The sequence below is a fragment of the Bos indicus genome, chromosome 5 (assembly GCF_029378745.1).
Source record: "Bos indicus isolate NIAB-ARS_2022 breed Sahiwal x Tharparkar chromosome 5, NIAB-ARS_B.indTharparkar_mat_pri_1.0, whole genome shotgun sequence".
NCBI classification, from domain to species: domain Eukaryota; kingdom Metazoa; phylum Chordata; class Mammalia; order Artiodactyla; family Bovidae; genus Bos; species Bos indicus.
The window spans coordinates 94,176,823-94,201,082 of NC_091764.1; the positions used below are offsets into that span (position 1 = coordinate 94,176,823).

The following is a 24,260-nucleotide window of genomic DNA, read 5'->3' on the forward strand; positions in this document are numbered from 1 at the left end:
ACCTACTGTATCTAGAGTATTTTCAAGGAGGTTTCTGTTTTTCAGTAACTAAACTTGCACACAGTATTTTCAGTTTAAGTAAATTGCATATAAGTGGGAATGACTTAGAAGAGATTAAGATAAACATTTAGACTCATTTTCTATGTAAATAATTCTGAAATAAGTTGTATAGAGAGGTCTCCTTTTTCATCTATTCTTCAGTGAAATCACATATGTCATTAACTCATCAAGGTAGGGATGACGTTTACTTAAGGGAACTGGTTTGGAGTTTTAAGGGACTCCGACTCAGCTCATTATATTTTAGATTTTTAAATAATAGTTTAGTTGAATTGCATAAAATTTTTGTGGAGGTGATATAATGAGGTAGATTATCATACATTCTCTTGATCATTTACCCTATAGGATAGTTCTGATTTGATTAAACCATTAACTATTCTTTAAAAATTCTTTTTTATTTTAGAGTTGAAGTTTGTGTATGTTTTTAACTGTTTGCAGGTGAACCTGTTAATTGGACTTTTCAGCTATGTGAAAAACTATACTTCTTATTTTAGTTAAAATTTATGGGCTTTGAATGCAAGTCTTCTGTATAGAATGTACTAACTAGGTTTGGGAATTTGATTAGAAGAAGCTTGTGGTAGTTTTAATTCTCAATATACTTTCTAAAACTTTAAAGCACCTTGTAAAATTTTGTCTCTCTACTTGGTAATGTAAAATCTCAGTTGAAATGCATGTATGTTTCTTAATCTTGCTGTAGATCTCACATGAACGTCTGTTCAAGAATGCTTTTGCTCTTAGGAACATTGGTGTACAGTTTTTTGAGTATTAAAAATACATTGTGTCAGATGTTTAGATGTGATTCAGGATCATATTATTTAACTCCCCTAATTATATGATCCTAACGAATGTCAGATTTAAGTATCTGACAGTATTATTACTACTGTAGGTTGCATTGCATTCTTCTGTTTCCTTCCTCGTTTCTAAAAAATACTTTTTCCTTATTTTGTAGGTAATTTTTCTTTTTTTCCCCAGTTTTTCATACAATTTGCCAGACCAAATGACACAGTTAGTATCCATTAAGTAGAGCCGTGAATATCAATCTTGGACACAAAGCCGGGAATTGTAGCTGGGGGAAGCCCTCCTGCTGTGCTGGCCTGGCATCCAAAGACTCTGAATGAAGTCTCTTAACTTATTCAAAGCCTGGGATCTCTGAAAGCCCTTTGGGCTCCCCATTGCCCATTCATCACTGATGTTGCATTCCACTGGCTAAAAATTGTCTGTGGCATTTCCATTTCCCATCATGTCAAATGCAAAGTCTGGTACGTAACTTACCACTTGTCATATATCTTAATTTAAGGCCTACACTTCTTGATCTTTATGCTTTACATCTCCATGTCCTGCTTTTTTCTTGACTCATGCCACATTAAGGAAGTCTCTCTCTCATATCCAAAATTTACTTCATCCTTCAGGTCTGCTAATCACCTCCATGAACTTTCTCCTGGTCCCCTCTTCCAACACTGAAGGTAATGTATTTTGTACTTTCTATTAAGGTGCTTCATGTTATGTTTTGTGTCACTGTTATTTTTACATGTGTTGTAATATTTTACACCTTCTACATAACATGGAAGCCCTTACGTAGCAGTGACTTAAAATACTCTGCTGAGTTGAGTCTCTACCTCTTACTATGATGGGTTGGATGTGGCTTCATCTTTTTCTTTTTTTGAACTTTTTATTTTGTATTGGAGTATACAGTCCATGGGGTTGCAGAGTCGGACACAACTGAGCAACTGAAGTAAACTGATAGCCAATTAACTATGTTGTTATAGCTTCAGGTGGACGGTGAAGGGACTCAGTCATACATATACATGTATCCATTCTCCCCCGACCTTCCCTCCCATCCAGGCTGCCAGATAACATTGAGCAGAGTTCCCTATGTGTACAATAGGACTTGTTGGTTATCATTTTAAATATAGCAGTGTAGGATGTGGTTTCATCTTATAACTCCTATGCTTTTATGTACTTAGTAGATTCTCACTGTAAATATTTGACAACTGAGTAAATGTCACGCCATGGCAGTGAGTTATTGACTAGCAGGCCTTTTTATTCTCTGTTGAGTGGACACCTTTGGGGACAGGACTGTTTAGATATGTAAACACATATAGCGTGGCTGTCTGAATCAGAGCTCTCCATAGCTGGGAAAGCTGAAGAAACAAAGATGCAGTTAAATGTTTTAGATTTTGTGTAGTAGCTCAATACTGACGAGGAAAGAATGACTTCTTGGTAAAGGCTTTGGGCTGGTAGGAAATTGAAGGGCAACACAGACTTTGAAAATAGTGATTATATTTCTGGGAATGTTTTTCAGGAGTTCACAGTTTGGAGATAAATACAGTCAGTTCAGCTACCGTGCTTGTTTTGAAAATGAAATTTTATTCCTACAGCATTGATGTTAGGGAGCAATTTGAGTAGAATGTAGATTTCACATTTATTGTGCCTGATTTTACTTTATTTTCACCTAGTTGGTGAACACAGGGCATTTCACCTAGCTGAACTGAGAGCCACATAGAAATTGACAAAATACCCATGCATACACCTCTGCTGCCCCACAGCTCCCTGACTTCACTGCATATCATGAGCCATGACCACCTATGTCTTGATTCATAACCCTCCAATTTCAGATAAGCCTTCTTCCACCATTGCACAATGAACTCACAAGCCACAGTCCTTGAACACCCAATTCCACAAGCAAACTTCAGGTCTTTTGCAAAGTAAGGTACCACGTTTATTATCGTTTTTATTTATTTTTTAGCCATTTAACATTTGAAAACCTGTGCTAGGGTCTTTTCTTTTTTATGTATCACTGACGGCTATTTTCTCCCCTCAGTTCTGTGCTTTTCATGGTGTGATTTTGCATAGCATCACAATTTTTCAGGAACACATATGCCACATTATAACCAAACTGACTGTACTAATTGATAACATACAGAATGTGAACTGAGAGTTCTCTCTCTTTCCTTCCTTCATTTCTGTCCTCCTTCTCCCATCTCTTTGAATGGTGAGAGACATTTAAAAAAAAAAAAAAAATCCCTGTAAGAGGAGCACAGTGCAACAGAGAAAAATGCCAGAGAACTTGTTTAACCAGTGTCATAAAAAAAAAGGCATAAATTTACCTGTGGAAATAAATAGATATGCTCAGAAGTATGTAGAGACTGGGAAGGTAACCTAAAAGATCAGGGAATCCCTGATTTACCCTTAGATAATAATTATGTTTAACTTTTTGTCAGCCTTTACTATATGCCCAGCACTATAATGAGTGCTGGGTATGGATTAAGCCATGCAGCCCTCACAAAACCTTATAAATAGATGTCTTCATTTTATAGATGAAGAAAGATAAGGTTTAGAGGGGTTAGTTAACTTACCCAAGGCCATTAATTCATAACATAAATGGCAGAGCCATATCTTGAATCACATCTGACTTCTGAACCAGAGATCTCAGAGGTCTCTTAGAGTACTTTATAAACAAAAACTCCAGCTGTGTTATTTTCTCTGGCCTTAACTGCATCTGATTGGCATCACAGGCTGTCTTTTAACCCCTGTGATAGATAAAGAATCAGAGGTCCTCAGGCTAAGAAATTGCACAGATTCTCAGAGGCAGAGCAGTAACAACTCATTCTGGCATGGAATTCAGAGTTTTTTCCATTGGGATTTTTCATGAAAAGGGACAAAAATTGGACAACTAGGAATCAGGTGAGCTGAAATAGGGAAGAGAGGAAGAAATTATTGTTTTGGAAGCTGGAGGGAGAAAGGTGAATTTATAAAAGTGTATCAGAATTGAAAGGAGAGAGCCTGAGGAGGGATGGGCAGTGGGGGGACCCCAACTCTGTGGTTGTTGTTGAGTCTCTAAGTCATATCTGACTCTTTGCGACTCCATGGACTGTAGCCTGCCAGACTCCTCTGTCCATAGGATTCTCCAGGCAAGAATTCTGGAGTGGGTAGCCATTCCCTTCTCCAGGAACTCTTCCTTGATCTAGAGATTGAACCAATTGAATTCTAGATTGAATTCAAGCTAGAGATTGAATTTGCCTGTTTGGCAGGCAGATTCTTTACCACTGAGCCATCAGGGAAGCCCAGCACTGTGATACAAGAAGCCTAATCAGATTCTCATCAAGGAGCTCAAGCTAGCACCAATTTCAATTCAGGATTATGGGAAGAGAAACCTGAGGTCATGAACGTATATGCTGTAAATCCAGATTAGTAGTAGGCTCAGGGGGGAAAAAAAAAAAGGAAAGAGAGAAGTGACAATAGAGAAAAGCTTCAAAAGGCCTTATTTGTACTTCTTTTTAATAACATGAGATGTATCTCTTTTTCTTTAGGTAATCAGTTGCCTGATAGCACTTTGCATATGTATGTGTTAATTAGTGTTTATTAAACTGAAGAGTTGATAAATAGTAGAGAAATTTTTCAGTTAAGTATTAAAGAGCCTAATATTACACAGATAATGAGATGAGGATTAATGAGCATCTATAAATTTAGAGCATGGGGCTAGCAAACTGTGTCCAGGGTTTTCTTTCTACTAGCCAAGAATTATTTTCACATTTTTTGTAGATTATTAAAAATAAACACAAAGAATTTGACAGACACCACATGTGACCCAGAAACCTCAAATAGTTACAACCTGGCTCTTTACAGTAAAATTTCAACCCTGCCCTGAAGTATAGACTATAAAGCAGAAAAAGTCAGATTTGTCTTCTTTCAGGAAATCAGAGTAGGTAACAGAACCTGGTATATTTCACACACTTTTTTTTTCCCTTCATGGAGGAAGGAATTGATATGTAGTATAGTATTTTACTAGGGACTTTGTATTTATTTCTCATACCTGTGAAAGATTTTACACTTACAGATAAGGACACCAGGCTCCTAGAGGCTAAATAAACCTTGACATTTATTAAGTAGTGGGATTCATATTTGTCTGGGTTTCTCCACATAAGAACATGGTAGAGAAAATTTGTTCGTAAAAATTGAGTATTGTCTGTTCAGAATGCTGACTTGAAAATATCTAGATATCAGATATGAATAATTTTAGTAATTTTAGCTAATATCTAAAATATTGAAAAAAATGTAAATTGTGTACACAAAAAAATAGAATTGGTTGCAGAATTGTGTGACTTTTCCCCAAAACTTTAAACTTTTAATTTTTTATTAGGATATAGCTGATTAACAATGTTGTCATAGTTCAAGGTGAACAGCAAAGAGACTCAGCCATACATATATATGTATCCATTCTCTCCCAAGGGAGAAGGCAATGGCACCCCACTCCAGTACTCTTGCCTGGAAAATCCTATGGATGGAGGAGCCTGGTAGGCTGCAGTCCACGGGGTCGCTGAGAGTCGGACACGACTGAGCGACTTCACTTTGACTTTCCACTTTCATGCATTGGAGAAGGAAATGGCAACCCACTCCAGTGTTCTTGCCTGGAAAATCCCATGGATGGAGGAGCCTGGTAGGCTGCAGTCCATGGGGTCGCATAGAGCTGGACACGACTGAAGCGACTTAGGGGCAGCAGCAGCAGCATTCTCTCCCAAACTCCCCTCCCATGCAGGCTGGCGAGAATTGTGTAATTTTAATTATAAAAATTGCACCTGAAATAAGATTTTTGGAAAAGAGTTATAAAGAAAATGTAAAGAACAGAGAATTCAAGCCTCATGTTAAAAACTTAATATTCACCTAAAAGAAAGATAAAGCTTAAAATATTCTCAATATAAAGTTCAAAATAGAAAAGTATGTTCTGCTTCAATAGAGATTCTACCACATAGCAGTTTATCATTGAAAAACAGATTATCAAACAAATATTGGCCTGTGTGTCTAATGATAAAGTTTTATGAGGAAGACTTCAGGGTGTAATGAAAACATGCAATAAAGGATCTAATACAGATTGGAAGGGTCAGAGGAATAGTTCTCGAGAGGCTTATTTAAATTGAGACACAGGATTTAGGGGCTTTCTAGGTGGCTTCAATGGTAAAGAATCTGCCTGCCAATGCAGGAGACACAGATTCGATCCCTGAGACAGGAGGATCCCCTGGAGGAGGCATGATAACCCAATCCAGTATTCTTGCCTGGAGAATCCCATGGACAGAGAAGCCTGGCAGGCTACAGTCCATAGGGTCACAAAGAGTTGGATACAACTGAGCGACTGAGCCCGCACGCACAGGATTTAGGCAGTCAAAGACAAAGAGGATGGTTATTCCAGACATAGAGTTCTAGGCCTTGAGGATGGAAAGAGCTTGGCATATTCAAGAGATGATCAAAGGCATCCACTGTCTCCTGTTGACTCAGAAGAGGAATTGTATCTGTTTGTTCATCATTGTATATATCCAGCCTCGGACATACCTGCTGGCACAAAGGAAGCTCTCAGCAAGATTTACTGAAGGGACAAAGACTGAATAGATATTTTTCTGGGAAATTCATGGCGTAATTTTGAGTCCAGGGATTGCCTGGATGTAGCCTACTGCCCTCCTCTCTGTAGCTCACCTAATTACATTCAAGTCCTTGGACTGTTGGTAATCCCAGGTTACTCTAGGCCACTGGCAGCCCAGCTTTTCCAAACCTTCTTAACTGCTGTTAAGTATCTGAATGGATCCTGACAGGCAGGAAAAAGGAATGTAGACCACTTCAGCCAGATCAGTTCCTAAGCAGGAGAAGTGAATTGGCATTATGACAACGCTAGGACTAACTCTGAGATAGAACGAATATAGCTACTTTGCCAAAAATAACAAGCTGAGGGGGAGGGTGTTCTGTCCTAGAACACATGAGCCCAGGTTCTGTGGGTGATCACTGGGTGACCAAGTAACATGTGATAATCAGGCTTAAAGGTTTAATTAAGAAGTTAAATACTGAAGCACTTCCTCTTTGTAGAACTTATTTCTTCAAAATCAAATTTGAACTTCTAAACTGAGATAATATCACTTCAGGTTGAGTGCATTGAGGAATTTATAAAGGAGAAAGAGAAGGGGAGAGAATTGGATATTTCCCAAGGGGGTGAACTACAGTTGCAGCGGATTTGGAAGGAATGTTTTATAAGATATTTACTATAAAATAGAGGTGAAATAGGGGTTTACTACAATTAAGGGAAGAGAAGGTCGCTTAAGTGGGAAGGAGAATGGGACTTGAAGACAGAAGGAAAGAAAACATTTCAGTTATTCTGAAAAGTTAATTTTGAGTTGAAAAGAGCCGTAAGTGGTAAAAAGCAATTCATATATAGCTGATTATACAAGAATTTAATAATAAACATGTCTGTGCTTTAAGCTTAAACTTTAGTGAACTTTAGTTGATGGGATTTAATGTTAAATTTGAGGAATTTCATACTGGATGTCAAAAGTCTATTTCCTTACAAAAAGAGAAATACTGTCTGGCAGATGGGGGGGGGGCTTTCTCAGAGTTGTGAGTTCATTTTGATCAGCAAGGAAAAAAAGACAACCCATGCCCTCTGATGAATATAAGCTTTTCAGATGTATGTTGGGAGAAATGACTTGTGGAAAACTCTTTTTTTTTTTTTTTGAAACACATTCTTTCTTAAGTATTAAAATATTTGAGTTAGATATTGTCAGTGTCACCTGGCTTATTTCCAGGGACTAACTCCTGCAGTTAACAATTGATTTACCATAATACATCAAGTTAATGATAGCTTTGTTAAAATTACAGACTTGTTTCTTATCCTTTAAAATGAGTCTTAACTTTTATTAGTGTAATTTTGTAATTCCTTTTGATATTTGGTATGGGACTTAATAATGAGCTTATTAATAATGAAAGCAAAATCTAAATCTTATTACTTTAAAAGTTTGACCTTGGAAGCCATCTTATTGAAAAAGTATATATTATATGTACAATGTGGGACTTTCCAGGTGATGCCAGTGCAGGAGATGCAGGAGATGTGGGTTTGATCCCTGGGTTGGGAAGATCCCCTGGAGTAGGAAATGGCAACTCACTGCAGTATTCTTGCCTGGAAAATTCCATGGATAGAGGAGCCTGGCCGGCTATAGTCCATGGGGCTGCAAAGAGTCAGACATGACTGAGTGACGGAGCACGCTGATATATATATATGTATATACTATATATATCTCTCTCTATATATCTGTATATTTATATACTTACCCCCTTAGGAATACTGATGTATTTTATTTTGTTCAGTGGATGTTTGCCTCAAAGTTTGTATGCATATTAGATTATTTGAGCACTCACTTAAAAAGTAAAAAATGCAGAGGAATTTAAAAACATTGTTTGAGCCATTTGATCATACGTCAAATGACCCATTTGTAAAATAGCGTATCTATTCCAAATCATTTTCTATGTTAAAATAATTATATATGTATATATATTATATATACATTGTCTTAGTTTATCCCATTAATATACTGTGAGATTGGTATGTGGGGGTGGGACATAGAATCCTACTTCATTTGAGTAATGAAAAAATTATGGGTCACTGAGAAATGGCATTTAAGAATGGCTGCCAGATATGGTTAGAGAGAAATCGAGAGTTGATGAAACTGGATTAGTGCTCTTTTTTTCTCCCCCAAACACAGTTTAGCTTATTGCTTTTGCAAATTAGGGATTATATCTCTTGATCTTTATTAAAGTAGGATATATGATAATCTAATTTAGTTCAAATTAAAACATGTATGGGTCGGAAGATCCCCTGGAGACAGAAATAGCAACCCACTCCAGTATTCTTGCCTGGAGAATCCCATGGACAGAGGAGCCTGGCAGGCTACAGTCCATGGGGTTGCAAAGAGTTGAACATGATTTAACAACGAAGACAACAACAACAAAATATGTGTATATACCCACGTATATCAATATATCTATGTGAACACATACACACAAAGGGTTGGAAGGATGGTTTTAATCTGTGTGTGTTTGCCACAGAAATCCTTGATGCGTCTGGTATGTCCTCATGACAGAGGCAGCTGTAGTAAGATACAGCATTTCAGGCAGCCACACCTGATTGGCTTGCAAACACTCAGTGGTTTATTCATCCCTCACTTACATTTTTTATTATCATGAAAAAAAAAATATATATAACATACAGTGGCTTCCCGGTAGCTCAGATAGTAAAGAATCTGCCTGCAGTGAAGGAGACCCAGGTTCGATCCCTGGCTTGGGAAGATCCCCTGGAGAAGACAATGGCAACGCACTCCAGTATTCTTGCCTGGAGAATCCCATGGATAGAGGAGCCTGGCAGGCTGCAGTCCATGGGGTTGCAAAGAGTTGGACATGATTGATTTGACTTAGCATGCAGTCATGAGGGTGCTTTCTTCACTTCACTATTTAAATCTTCTTTCTTATCAATTCTTGGGTATTAAGTGCATTCACTTTGTTGTGCAACTGTCCCTACCATCCATCTTTGCAACTTTTATATCTTCACAAATGGTTCCATACTCATTAGAGTTTAACTAATCATCAGCTTTTTGTCCCACACCAGCTCCTGGAAACCACCATTCTCCTTTCTAGGTTCATGACTTTGACAACTCTAGGTACCTCATGTAAGTAGAATCATACAGTATTTGATCTTTGGCTTATTTTACTTGGCCTAATGGCTCAAGCCTCATCTGTGTTGTAGCATGCATCAGAATTTCTTTGAAAGGCTGAATAATGTTCCACTGTATGTATAGACCAAATCCTAATTATCTATTCATCTATTGATGGATACCTGGCCTGCTTCCATCCTTTGGCTGTTGTGGATAATGCTGCTTTGAGTATGAGTTTACAAGTATCTGAGTTCCTGCTTTCAGTTCTGGGTCTGCACCCAAAAGTGGAATTTCTGGAACATGTGGTACTTCTGTGTTTAATTTTTTGGGGGACCTGCCCATCATTTTCCACAATGGCCATACCATTAAAGGAATACTTTAAATTAAAAACAAAAAACAAAAAGTGATTCAAGTTGATGTTTGGCAGAAACCAACACAATATTGCAAAGCAGTTATCCTTCAATTAAAAATAAATAAGTTTAATTGTTAAAGAAACCCCAAAACCAAAAAGCAATCTTTAGGTCTCTGGATTTTTTCTTTTCACCCACACTGCATTGCTTGTAGGATCTCGGTTCCCTGACCAAAGTTTGAACCTGGGCCATGATAGTGAAAGCCTAGAATCCTAACCACTAGGCCACCAGAAACTCCTAGTCTCTGCATTTTTAAAGTGGACTTTTCTTAAATAGGATGAATATAGCTCCCTTGGGTTTCTTATGTAACTAATAACTCTAGAAAATATGAGCCGTGTCCTTAAAGGTTGTTGGTAAGCACATTTTAAATTAATTAAACTATCTTTCTGCTTCTCCTTGGGGAATTTAGAAGTTTGAAGACATGAGAATGACATAGGTGAGTCTTAATTTTTTTAAAAAATATGTAGAGCAGAATATAATTGGGGAGAGTCCCACAGGAATGAAAGAAACAGATAAAATTATCTCAAAATTAGCTAACTTTGCTTCTTAATCTAATCTACCCTCCAGAATGCCGCTATAGTTATTTCATTAAAATTAGTAATATGACTGTTACTCCCGTCACTGGTTTACTGTTTCCATAAAAACTGAGTCTAAATTTCTTTACATGGTCTACAAGGCCCCTCACAATCTGGTGTCACACTTTTCTCTGCCACGTCATCTTTTACATACCCTGTATCACAGATACATTGGATTATCTCACTATTCCCTAAAACTTGCCTTTTTCCACGTACCATGCTTTGCATATGCCTAGAATGTTGTTTCCTACTGGTACTCGTGCTGATAGACGCACTCCTGTTGTCTTTCACATCTGGTTCTACTGTCTCTTCCCAGATGAAAACTACTGCCAGCTTTCCTAGGTTGATGGTTTCATAGTACATCGTTTATACCAAGACAGTAGCATTTACTAAGTTGCATTGTAATTATCTCTTTGCATATGTCCAAAGAGAGATGTGAAGCCCTGATGTGAAGCCCAACCCCTAGAGCTATGCTTAGTCACTTGGTCGTGTCCAACTCTTTGTGGTCCCTTGGACTGTTGCCCGCCAGGCTCCTCTGTCCACGAGGATTCTCCAGGCAAGAATAATGGAGTGGGTTGCCATGCCCTTCTCCAGGGGATCTTCCCAACCCAGGGATCGAACCCAGGTCTCCCACATTGCAGATGGGTTCGTTACCAGCTGAGCCACCGGGGAAGCCCATGAATACTAGAGTGGGTAACCTATCCCTTCTCTAGGAGATCTTTCTGACCCAGATATCAGACTGGAGTCTCCTGCATTGCAGGCAGATTCTTTACCAGCTGAGCTACCAGGGAAGCCCTAACTCCTGGTAGATGGAAACAGAAACACTGAGAGAATTTCTTGCAGGATTTTGCTCACTGTATGGGATGTTTGCCTCTAATAAGTAATCATTCCATCTGTAAGCTGAAATCTTTTTTCATAATTTTAGCAGTTGTTAATAGCTAAATATATTTTACCATAGGCAAAAGTATCAAGCGGGCAATTGTTTTTTAGCTTCTTAAACTTTTTTTTTTAATTTTGTGTTGAAGTATAGCCAATTAACAATGTTGTGATAGTTTCAGATGACCAGAGAAGGGACTCAGCCATACATATTCGTGTATTCATTCTCCCCCAAACTTCTCTTCCATCCAGGCTGCCACATAACATTGAGCAGAGTTCCATGTGAGAAGCACGCACATTTTCCTTCAGTTGTTTGCTACGGCTCCATTTCTGTGCAGATTTCTTACATTTTTGGGCATACTGACCTCATCAGTAACATTCTCACATTACCCTGGTTTCCTCCTATCTTAGGAGAAGTATCTGATAAGTTATACTTAAGTGTTGATAACGTAATACATTATTATTCCCAGAGGTGTTTGTATTTTAATCATGGTTCCTAGGGATAAAAATGCTTAATTTAAAAGAGTAAGTCCCCAGTGATAAGAATTTCATTCCCTCTGTCCCTTGGGTAAATGATATCATTTAAGGTAACAAGAGGACTCTATGTTAACCCTCAAATCACACTAGGCAGGCAGGCTTCTAGGAGCACCCCTGAATTTTCAGCACCTCCACAGTGGTATTCACACTGGCAATATACTTCCTGAGGCTGCTGCTTTAAGGACCTCACCCTTCTGGGATAAATCCCCTCCTTTTAAATTTCCCCTTAATCATCCAAAGGTCAGGGTGGTGTGACTTGTTCCAAAGTGTGTTTTCTGCCTCCTTAGCTAACTAAGAATTTATTTTTCAAGTCTTTAGAACTAGAAATAGGGAGTCATTTAATATTTAACCTGGTTTCTATGAATCAGTTATAGGTAGGAGCGAACACTTACTAGCAAACGTGGCATATTTAAAGGATTATCTTTTCCTGGAAGCAAAATACTGCAAGAGTCAGATATTTGAACCCTTTCCAGTCTAGATTACTCAAGAGGAAGCAAACAGCAAAACTCAGTTTAATTGCTTGTTATTTTGAAGAAGGAAATGTTATGTGTATTTTTCTCCCCCAAGGGTCTTGTCCAGGGCAATATCACTGTGGTGTTTTTGCAGTCCCGTGAGATGTTTCCAACATTTTGGGACTGAAAAACAAGTGAGACTGACATCAGGGTATCTGGACCAGTGGAATGTTTCAAAGTTTATCTAAGTAATTGTTCTTCTCGATCAAAGGACTTGGTATTAGTGGTACCCAAATGCTATTGATATGATGGTCACATAGATGGGCATGCATAGATTTCAGCTTGGATTACGTAAATATGAAATGTTTATACACATGTCCCCTGTGCTCAGTTGCTCAGTCGTGTCTGACTCTTTTGTGACCCCATGGACTGTATCCCTCCAGGATCCTCTGTCCATGGGATTTCCCAGGCAAGAATACTGAATTGGGTTGCCATTTTCTCCTCCAGGGGATCTTCCCAAACCAGGGGTCGAACCTGTGTCTCCTGCATTGGCAGACAGATTCTTTACCACTGTACCCCCTGGAAAGCCTGCTCAATACAGATGTATATATGTGTCATTGTATGTGTGTGTGTTTAAGTGTTTTTAAGTTTTAGCAACTTTATAATGGGCAAGGGTATCACACACACAGATTGAGCACAGAAACTGGGAATTTGGGCTCTTACATAGGTCTGCCTGGGTTAGGGGCTTAATCATACACTCACTGTATGGTACTGGCCAAGGTACTATATTGTTTTGTGCCTCAGTCTCCTCCTCTGTAGAATAGAGACAGCAACTCCTCTTGGAGGAGTTGTGGTTGTCAAGTAAATTAATGCATGCCAAGAATTATAACAAGACTTGGCACATACAAGCACTTACGTATTACCTATTGTTTTTGTAAATTATTATTAAATATTGGGCTTCCCTAGTGGCTCAGTGGATAAAGAATTTGACTTCAATGTATTAGACGCAGGAGGCATGGATTTGATCTCTGGGTTGGGAAGATCCCCTGGAGAAGGGAATGGCTACCCACTCCAGTATTCTTGCCTGGAGAATCCATGGACAGAGGAGCCAGACAGGCTATAGTTCAGAGGGTCACAAAGAGCTGGACACGACTGAAATGACTGAACACATTAAATATTGGACACACAGGTGATTCAGAGAAGAGAAAAGGAAAAAATTAGGTTGTTTTAAGCGAAAGACATTAGTTAATTTTGTGGATGAAAATCATAGTGTTTCTTCACCATTAAGAGATTTTGGTATAAAGAGGGATATGTGTAGGTACTTAGTGGTTTATTCATTATAGTATACCTTGAATTATCCATTCTTGACTGTATTTAAAGTCCTCCCTTTCATGACCAGATAATATATGTTTATGGAATGGTCTCCACTTTGAAACCTGGTTGGCTTTGGAAAATATATGTCTTCTGTTTTGTGTTAGACTTCAATTTTGTTTAATCAGTGTTTGAGAGAAATGGCACTTGTATATCCTTGCTTCCAAGAAAAACATTGGGTGTTTCAGGAAGTGGTCTTGTTTAGTCAGAGGATTATACTTTTTCCTCTGAGTCAGTTCTGAACCTCCTTGATATAAATAGGCGCACTTTTACCCAAACTTCTGCTTTTCAGATCAGATGTTAAAATCGCTTGTACATGCCCATGCCAGCAGCAGGCTTTCATTGGTGTTTCCGCTCAGTCAACACTGAGGGTCTTATCTAATTGTGACTGTAGAAATTCTGCTAAATAAATTCTTTAAAAAAAATTTTATTCCAATTCTGTATTTTCTAAATTTGTTTCTATTTTGTATCAAATTTTCTTTAGATGGGAGTCATTTGTGTCACGTGGTCGGTCATCTGTGTCGATCATGGAGGACATTTCTATTGCTAATAGTATCCACTTTGGTCACTAAAATTCTATGTGTTATTTTTTTAGCATGCATATATAAGCTTTCTGTAGCACATGCTTGGAGAAGGCAATGGCACCCCACTCCAGTACTCTTGCCTGGAAAATCCCATGGATGGAGGAGCCTGGTAGGCTGCCATCCATGGGATCGCCAAGAGTTGGACACAACTGAGCGACTTCACTTTCACTTTCATGCATTGGAGAAGGAAATGGCAACCCACTCCAGTGTTCTTGCCTGGAGAATCCCAGGGACAGGGGAGCCTGGTGGGAGGCCGTCTATGGGGTCACACAGAGTTGGACACGACTGAAGTGACTTAACAGCAGCAGCACATGCTTAGTTACTGAAATTATTTTGCTAAAAACTGTATGAGTTTGCCACACCCCAGAGCAATGTCAGATTTCCCAAGAAATATCAGAGAGGTTCTTCCAAGCTACACTAAAAAATGTTAAACATGATAAGTAATTGCCCACTGTTGACTGGCAGTTGACTAGCTGTTGCTAATGTTGAGTTAGTCAGGAAAACCTTAAGAAAGAAAGAACTAGGAATTGAGCAATTGCTGGATGGTTGGTACAAAGTAGTGGGTTGGGGCTTTCAGGGTAGGAGCAGAAGCCTGTAGGTTAACCAGTGCAAGAATACCCAGAAGAGCCTGTGGTTCTAGTGAAGCTTTATAGGTGGCAGAGCCTATGAGAATGTGGAAGCCTGGAGAGATGACTCCGGGCAAACTCTTCCTGGTCTTGAAAGGTGAGATAAGGAATTTTCTTTTTGTGTGTGTGCAAATGTAGTGGGTAACATCCTTTATTTTTGTATCATATATTTCTCTTGTGTCCTATTTGATTGACTGAAACTGGATTTTGCCTCAGTGAATTTCATTTTTTAGAAACAGTATTTAAAGAAAGGGTCTCCATCTCTATTTTTCTCCTAAATAACTTCTTCAGGAAAATAAAGGAGATGATAGACGTAGATACAGATATGGATCTCAAGGGACCTGTGGCTTTTTATAATCCTTACGACAGTCTTATCCTCATTTGATAGATAAGTAAACAGAGGCTTAGAGAGGATAATGATTTGTCCAAGATCACAGAGAAATAGAATATCAGGATTTAAACTCAGGACTCCCTAGCCTACATGGGAGGGGAGTTTGGGGGAGAATGGATACATATATGTGTATGGCTGAGTTGCTACGCCGTTTGCCTGAAACTATCACAATATTATTAATCAGCTATACCCCAATAAAAAGTCTAAAAATAATAAATAAAATAGGGGGTATGCAGATAAAATTAATTAGTTCAGGGCTGCCTATCTTCATAATTTTTTGTTGTTGTTGTTAGTTCTCTCACAATACCACGGGCTTCCCTGATAGCTCAGTTGGTAAAGAATCTGCCTGCAATGAAGGAGACCTCACTTCAATTCCTGGGTCAGGAAGATCCCCTGGAGAAAGGATAGGCTACCCACTCCAGTATTCTGGCCTGGAGAATTCCATGGACTGTATAGTCAATGGGGTTGCAAAGAGTTGGACTCGACTGAGCGACTCTCACTTTCTTTCACAAGACCACAGTGAAAGCATTGGACTATACTCACTGGGCTTCCCAGGTGGCGCTAGTGGTAAAAAAAAAACAACACAAAACCTGCCTACCAGTTCAGGAGACGTAGCAGATAGGGAGGGGTTCAGTCCCTGGGTTGGGAAAATCCTCTAGAGGGTGGCATGGCAACCCACTCCAGTATTCTTGCCTGGAGAATCCCACAGACAGGAGCCTGGCAGGCTACAGTCCGTGAAGTCTTAGAGTTGGACACGACTGAAGCGACTTAATACTCATGCATACTCAGTAAGTTTTATTGTTTCCAGTGGCTCTAGGGGAAAAAAGTACCCTCAAAGCATTTTCCTTCTTGGCAGAAGCATTATTATTGTTAATTTTTAGGAATAGGAAAATGGGTTTTGGATGTTAGAAAATTGCCCCTGGGCAAGCTTGCTCACCCATCTTCTTGGAGAGCAGCAACTGGGTCATCTCTATTTTCTAAAAGGAGATTATCATCATTTGAGTCTCTGTAAGGTTTGCAAGGGCCATGAAATATGTTTAGGGATCACATGTGGACAGAGGTGATCCATACTGTGGATCATTTGTCCACTTAGTTGATGGACAGTTGGTCATTTTTCTTTTTTTTTTCCATCCTAAGCACTTGAGCCTTGATCAGCGGAGTCTTTGATTTTCTGTCTTGGCACATACAGTTGTTACTGGAGCATGCCACTCAAGTTTCATCCTATTTCCTTCATGGCAGGGAAGCAGGCACATGGCTCTTGACAAAACAACCCTCCTGGAGGTGTCAACAGTGGCAGTTGAGGTTAAGCATCACTCTTGTATAAATGCCGAGTCTCATATCTCATTGAATGCAAAGGCGTGTTTAAAAAATTTTGCATTTCAGCATCCTGGAACGAAGCAGTTCCATTCATAAGAGAGCCAGCAAATGCATTGTATTCTTCCCGGCTAACTAGTCCGTATGCTACTATGTGCTGCTACGTGCTAGCCTTTCCCTTCTCCAGGGGATCTTCCCAACCCAGGGGTCAAACCCTGGTCTCCCACATTGCAGGTGGTTTCTTACCAGCTGAGCTATCAGGGTAGCCCCTTTCTCATATCTCACCAAATGCAAAGACTTGTTTAAAAAAATTCCATTTCAGCATCCTAGAATGAAACAGTTCAATTGCTAAGAAAGCGGGGAGATGCATTGTATTCTTCCTGGCTAACTAGTTCATATGCTACTACGTGCTGCTACGTGCTATCCCCAGGGTATCTTTGCAGCTAAATTATAAAGAAAAAAAAAGGACAACATTCCTCGTGTCACATGCTTTCTTCATAGTCAGGTTTGGGGTTTATGAGGGTAGAGTTCAGCCAGTCCTCAAAGTTACTTATGTAAGGACCACACCCTCCACCAATGAGAAAACAACTGTCTTTCTGTATTCTGTCAGATGGTCTGTGTAGGTAACTTTGTATGACAAGAAGCAGGTAACTGAGCTAATGAGCTAGCTTTTGTCACTGATGTCATCAAGCTAATACACCAGACCTTAGAGCTGCAAAGAGCTCTTGGAGATACCCTAGCTTCCAGCTTGTGTGTGTGTGTGTGTGTGTGTGTGCACAGTCAGTTTTGTCCGACTTTTTGTGACCCCGTGTTACAGTAGCCCACCAGGCTCCTCTGTCCATGGAATTTCCTAGGCAAGAATACTGGAGCGGGTTGCCCTTTCCTCCTCCAGGGGAATCTTCCTGACCTAGGGGTCGAACCCATATCTGTGTCTCCTGCATTGGCAGACAGATCCTTTACCACTGAGCCACCTGGGTACTAATTAAGAAACTATAAGTTTATGTGACATGTCCAAGGGCACAGAGTTAGGAATAGTATTAGCAAAGCGAGACATAGTATGGATGGGTTCTTTCTAATCTTGGTGCAGCGCACTGCATGCATGCTCAGTCGTGTCTGACTCTGCACCCGCATGGACTGTAGCCCGCTGGGTTCCTCTGTCCATGGGGTTTTTCAGACAAGAATAGTGGAGTGGTTTGCCATTTTCTTGTCCAGGGGATCTTCCCCACCCAGGGATTGAGCCTGTGTCTCCTGCATTGCAGGCAGATTCTTTAGCGCTGAGCCACCAGGGAAGCCCTTTTTAGTGCTTACATGACACAAATACATGGAGTTTAAGAATTACTTAAGAGATAATACCAAATATAAGAAAATGCATGTTATCAGAAACAATCACCTTTTTCCCCTTGGAGAGTAATATTTTGTAATCCTTAGAAGAGGTTGCTGAGTTTAAGCTATGCTGACACTTAGCAGCTGTTAGCTCTTTTCCCATTGACTTCAGTAAAAGTAAATAAAATTGTTAGAAAAAGCAGCACATGTATTTAAGCTGATTTGTGGAAGTTCCTGAGAGATGAAGGAACTTCCTCCACAGAAGTTGGAGGAAAAGTGCCCACTATGTATGTTTCATAGAGGAAAAATGGAATATCTCTACAGTTTCATAAAGCTTTTTGGGGGGCACTTTTTGGTATCTATCTTTCATATTAATTCTTATGTCCCCATGTTTATAAAAACATACATTGCTTCAAAGTTGGATGTAAAGGTCAATTCTGGCTTTATTGATTGCAGTTATGCAGGTGGGACTATGTTCTCAGAGAAAGACTCTGTAATAGGTGTGTGTGTGTGTGTGTGTGTGTTAGTTTCTCAGTTGTGTTCAACTCTTTGCAACCCCATGGACTGTAGCCTGCCAGGCTCTTCTGTCCATGGGATTTTCCAGGCAAGGATCCTGGAGTATGTTGCCATTTCCTTCTCTAGGGGGTCTTCTCGACTCAGGGATCGAACCCAGGTCTCCTTCATTGCAGGAGGATGCTTTACCATCTGAGCAACTAGGGAAGCCCACAATAGGCATAGACTTTGCTAAACAGAAATCAAGGTGATGTCATGCCCTTTTAGAATTTTGTGATCCTATTGAAGTTCTAGGGTCCATTGTTTTTATCCTGGTACTGTCTTTGCCTTTGTCTTGATACGATTTCTAATAGTCCTAACTATCTCCTGCCTCTACTTTGTGAATATCCAGAATCCAGACCTTTTCTTTCTTCTTTATAAGTAAACTAGACTGTTCTTTTCTATACAAATGTACACAACTCATTTGCAATAAATTTATAGCAAAAGAAAAAATAATCACTTTAATTCTATTTAGATGCTATGTGAATTCAGGTGAAAAACAACCCTCTGACCATTATTTTCCTCTCTGTCGTAGAGTGGCTGAATTTATTCTGTGTCTACTGCTTATTAACTTAAAAATTTTTTTTAATTGAAGCATAGTTGATTTATAGTGTTTCAGATGTACAGCAAAGTGTTTCAGTTATACATTTGTATATATTGTATATATAATATATATTATATATATATATATATTTCTTCTTTTTCAGATTGTTTTCTGTTACAGGTTATTACAAGATACTGAATAACATTCCCTGTGCTGTATAGTAGGTCCTTGTTGGCTATGTAGTTTATGTATAGCAGTATGTACCTGTTAATCCCAAATTCCCAGTTTATCCCTTGCTACCCTTTCCCCTTTGGGAACCATAAGTTTGTCTAGGTCTGTGAGTCTGTTTCTGTTTTATAAATAAGTTCATTTGTATGTATTTTTTTAGATTCCTACTTCCTGCTTTTTTTAAAGATTCCTATTTAGATAACTACTTAGTGACATTGGCATGTTATTTAACTCTGTTGGAGAAAGCTGAGCGAGGAAGAATTGATGCTTTTAAACTGTGGTGTTGGAGAAGACTCTTGAGAGTCCCTTAGACTGCAAGGTGATCCAACCAGTCCATTCTGAAGGAGATCGGTCCTGGGTGTTCTTTGGAAGGAATGATGCTAAAGCTGAAACTCCAGTACTTTGGCCACCTCATGCGAAGAGTTGACTCATTGGAAAAGACTCTGATGCTGGGAGGGATTGGGGGCAGGAGGAGAAGGGGATGAGAGAGGATGAGATGGCTGGATGGCATCACCGACTCGATGGATGTGAGTCTGAGTGAACTCCAGGAGTTGGTGATGGACAGGGAGGCCTGGCGTGCTGCGATTCATGGGGTCGCAAAGAGTTGGACACGACTGAGCGACTGAACTGAACTGAACTGAACCTAGCCTAACTCATGAGTACTGCGAGCATAGTAATGGTCCCTACCTTGTAAGTTTGAAGTGACAATGAAAAGAAAGTAAATAGATACAAAGCGCTCAGAGTTGTGACTGGCACATCATGCTCTCAGACTGTTAGTGCTGCTGCCGCCGCTTCTCTTCCTCTTTGTTCCATCACTACTATTACAGTAGCAGTTTAGTTCTCTTAGTGCATTGACCTATAAAATCATTTGGCTTAAACAGGGGAACAGCAATTATGCTAGCTAAACAATATCAACTTTATTTACTAAAGAGCTGGAATCAATTTGGGGGCTATTTAGAAATATTAAAATAAACTTGTGCTTGTTATGAGTGCTGCCTTTTAATGACATCCAGTCATGCTCCTCCCCATTTTTTCTAACTCCCTCAGCCTGTGGGCCCATTTCCCAGTTGCTCAGAGTTGGAAACTATGGGAATGGAAAGAAAGAAATGCAAATGTGGCATTACCAGCCTTGTGATAATTCCCTCTTCAAATTTCTACTTCCTTTAGACCTCAAATAGCCTGCTTCCCCAAACAGATCTATCTTCACCTCACAAACAAAAATCCACACAATGTGATCCAGGAACATGACAGCCTGAAGTGATTCTCCCTTCCCAGGCTGACCCAAACACCTTTTTTCACTTATTAATTCACTGGAGAGTTGTGTTTGCTCTATTTCTGTTCCAAGTGCTCAAATCCAGAATTTAATACCTGGAAAATATTTTTGTTTTTTGATTTATAAATTGACTGTGGCCCAGTAGTGGACATGTCGCTATAAAAACTTCCATTTCTGGCCAAGTAGTAATAATAGTGCATTTGTTTCTCTCTCATTTCCTGGGCTCTTAAATTTGAAGTACTTTCAGTTACCATTTTGTAGATTTTACTGCCTTTGTTGTTCAGTTTCTAATTCGTGTCCAACTCTGTGACTCCATAAACTGTGGCATGCCAGCCTTCCCTGTCCTACCCTATGTCCCGGAAAGTGAAAGTTGCTCCGTTGTGTCCGACTCCTTGTGACCCCATGGACTATACAGTCCATGGAATTCTCCAGGCCAGAATACTGGAGTGGGTAGCCTTTCCCTTCTCCAGGGGATCTTCCCAACCCAGGGATTGAACCCAGGTCTCCCACATTGCAGGCGGATTCTTTACCAGTTGAGCCACCAGGGAAGCCCACTGTGTCCTGGAGTTTGCACAGATTCATTTTCATTGAGCAAGTGATGCCATCCATCTCATCCTCTGCTGCCCTCTTCTCCTTTTGCCTTCGATCTTTCCCAGCATCAGGGTTTTTTTTTTTTTTTTTTTTTCTAATGAGTCAACTCTTCGCATCAGGTGCCTGAAGTATTGGAGCTTCCACTTTAGCATTAGTCCTTCCAATGAGTATTTAGGGTTGGTTTCCTTTAGGATTTACAGCTTTGATCTCCTGCTGTCCAAGGGACTCTCAAGAATCTTCTCCAGCACCACAATTCAGAAGCATCAATTCTTCGGTGCTCAGCCTTCTTTATGGTCCAACTCTCACATCTGTACACAACTACTGGGAAAACTATAGCTTTGACTATACAGACCTTTGCTGGCAAAGTGATATATCTGCTTTTTAATATGCTGTCTAGGTTTGTCATAGCTTTCCTTCCAAGGAGCAAGTGTCTTTTAATTTCCTACTTTAGTTTTTTCAATTCTTCTTTCCTATTATCTTTTATTTTGTTTAGTTTAAATTCAGATTGTTACCTGGAATAGGGTTAAAAAAAAAAACAACATTATCATTCAGAGTTATTTTTGCATGTATTTGCCAACAGGGCATTGTTTCTGTTCATCGCTTTTGAAACACTGAAAGCACTTTCAAAAACATGCATAAATTCTTTGTTTTAAAGTTACACTAATTATCCTAGGTTTTAAGTGATGAAATCCTGAAATAACATTTTCAGAATGAATCTCTCAGTCCCATCCTTGTCAGAATTTTGTAGCTAGGTTTGACTCAATCTGACTTTATAGATTTATAAGTTGTTGTTCAGTTGCTCAGTCATGTCTGACTGTTCATGATCCCAGGGACTGTTGCACACCGGCCTCCTCTGTCCTCCACCTTTTCTGTTCTTTTTCTTCTAAGTAATTAACAAATGATATATTACTATATTTGTTACTTTACTTATTTCATTCTGGCTTTCCCACTAGATTATAAGCACCACATGAAGAAGCACCACTAAATTAAATTTAGTAAAATTAAAAGGTGGCTCAGAGGTTAAAGCATCTGCCTCCAATGCGGGAGACCTGGGTTCTATCCCTGGGTTGGGAAGATCCCCTGGAGAAGGAAATGGTAACCCACTCCAGTATTCTTGCCTGGAGAATCCCGTGGACAGAGGAGCCTGGTAGGCTACAGTCCATGGGGTCGCAAAGAGTTGGACACGACTGAACGACTTCACCTTCACCTTCACCTTCAGTAGTACTAGCTACACTTCAGGTGTTTAATACTTGTGCCCAGCTACTACACTGAATGGTGATGATATTGTTCTTTTTCATCAATGCTGGAAGTTTTATTTAACAGTGTTTATCTTGAGCACCAGGAACTATGGAATGGTTATTAGTAAATCCATGTGAAGGAGCAAATGCATGAATGAGTACTGTTATTGACTTGTGCCGAAAAACATTGGATGAATCTTGTTTGAGTAATTATTTAAAAGGTCATTTTGGCTTTTAATTCATGAGTGTTGACGTAGCCCCAGCCAGCTTCAAAATACCAGATTTGTCATTAGTTAAATGAAAGTGTACAACAGTGGTTAAAAGTATGACTGGCAGTCAATTCTTAGTGGTGGCACACAGCTGTCATGGCCGAGTTACCTTTACTTGTAACTTTTGTAGGTCCCAGATTTCCTATTAAAATAGGGATAATAAAACTCTTATAACCTCATAAGGTGGTAAGAATTTAGTAAGATAATGTACAAATAGTGCCTGGCACAGTGGCTGACATCCTAAAGTGCTTAATAAATGAGCATTATTTTTTTTACAATAGTAAACAGATATATGTCTGTTTTTGAAAATGTCCATTTTGTTATAATTTGGCAGATGTTTTTTAAAAGTAGTACTGTCTATAGTCAAAGGTTATGTTTACTGTCTTTTAAGTATGAAATTTCATAGCCTTGATTTAAAAATTTTTCCCATGGGACTTAAATTTTCTTCCTTTAATTTTTATGACTATAAAAATATCTAATCTCTGAAGAAAAGAAAGCTTCACTCTATTTTTTTATAGGCAACTTGAATTTTAAAATGAATGCACAGATATCTCTTGACTTGTTTGAGGGGAGCTCACAAAGAATTTGCTCCCAGATACATTTATTTTAAAAGGCATCTCTTTGGGAAAAACTATTTAAAAATCTGTTTAATTAAAATGAGTAAATTAATGGTTATTTACTTAAGGATAAATTTCAGGTTTCATTTAGAAACCTAACTCTGTTGTGCTATGATTTAATTTCTGGAAAAATAGTTACAGCATTTTTCGTTAACAATAATACCTGATTTAGCTAGAGATATTGCCTCACTTTTACATATTATAATGTTTCTTTCCTGGAAATTGAAAATAGCATTTGTTGCTACGAAAATAACAGGCAGTTAATTGTATACTACCAAAATATCAGCTGACTTTTTGTAAAGTGAATTACCTTCATTTTTGTGTGTGTGTGTGCTTTTACTCTGACTTTTATGGTACTTTTATTTTTAGTATAAACTTGTACTCATATTTCGTAGCCACCTTAACTTCTCAAGTTCATATTAGAGGTGACTTGAATTTTTCTCCTAAGTTTTTCATTAACAGATATCTGTCCATTTTTAGGCCATGAAAATATATTAGATATGTAATATCCTAAATAAGAAAAGAATTTGAAAAATAATAGAAAAAATAATAAAAAATTTTAAAAAGGGAGAAAACACATTTTAGGATATGGTAAGAAACCACAAGTCAAGCCATGTTCCTTTAAAAATTTTTTTAAATTTCTTTTTAATTGAAGGACAATTGCTTTACCATATTGTTTCAGTTTCTGCCATACATCAACATGTATCAGCCATAGGTATACTTATCTCCCCTCCCTCTTGAATCTCCCTCCTGCCTCTTAACCCATCCCACCCCTTGAGGTTGTCACAGAGCACCTGATTTGAACTTGCTACATTATATAGCAAATTTCCATGAGCTATCTAATTTTATATACAAGCTGTGTTCTTAGGTACAACTTAATAGTAATAAAGATGACATTTTTGATTTTAAACAATACATTAGAGAAGCAGATTCAGTTCAGTTCAGTCGCTCAGTCATGTCCGACTCTTTGC

General features: G+C 38.9%; 1 protein-coding gene across 8 annotated transcripts in view; it reads left to right on the forward strand.

Moving 5' to 3' along the window:
* The window catches only part of EPS8 (EGFR pathway substrate 8, signaling adaptor), a 197,509-nt gene that overhangs the window by 80,292 nt on the left and 92,957 nt on the right, over nt 1-24,260 (forward strand). For 2 of the 8 annotated variants that reach the window (XM_070790025.1, XM_070790024.1), the window contains exon 2: nt 1,467-1,520. The exons of the other annotated variants lie outside the window; for them this stretch is intronic. The gene's annotated coding sequence lies outside the window, so the exon portion shown is untranslated. The remainder of the gene's footprint in view (nt 1-1,466; nt 1,521-24,260) is intronic. 8 annotated transcript variants of the gene reach the window in all.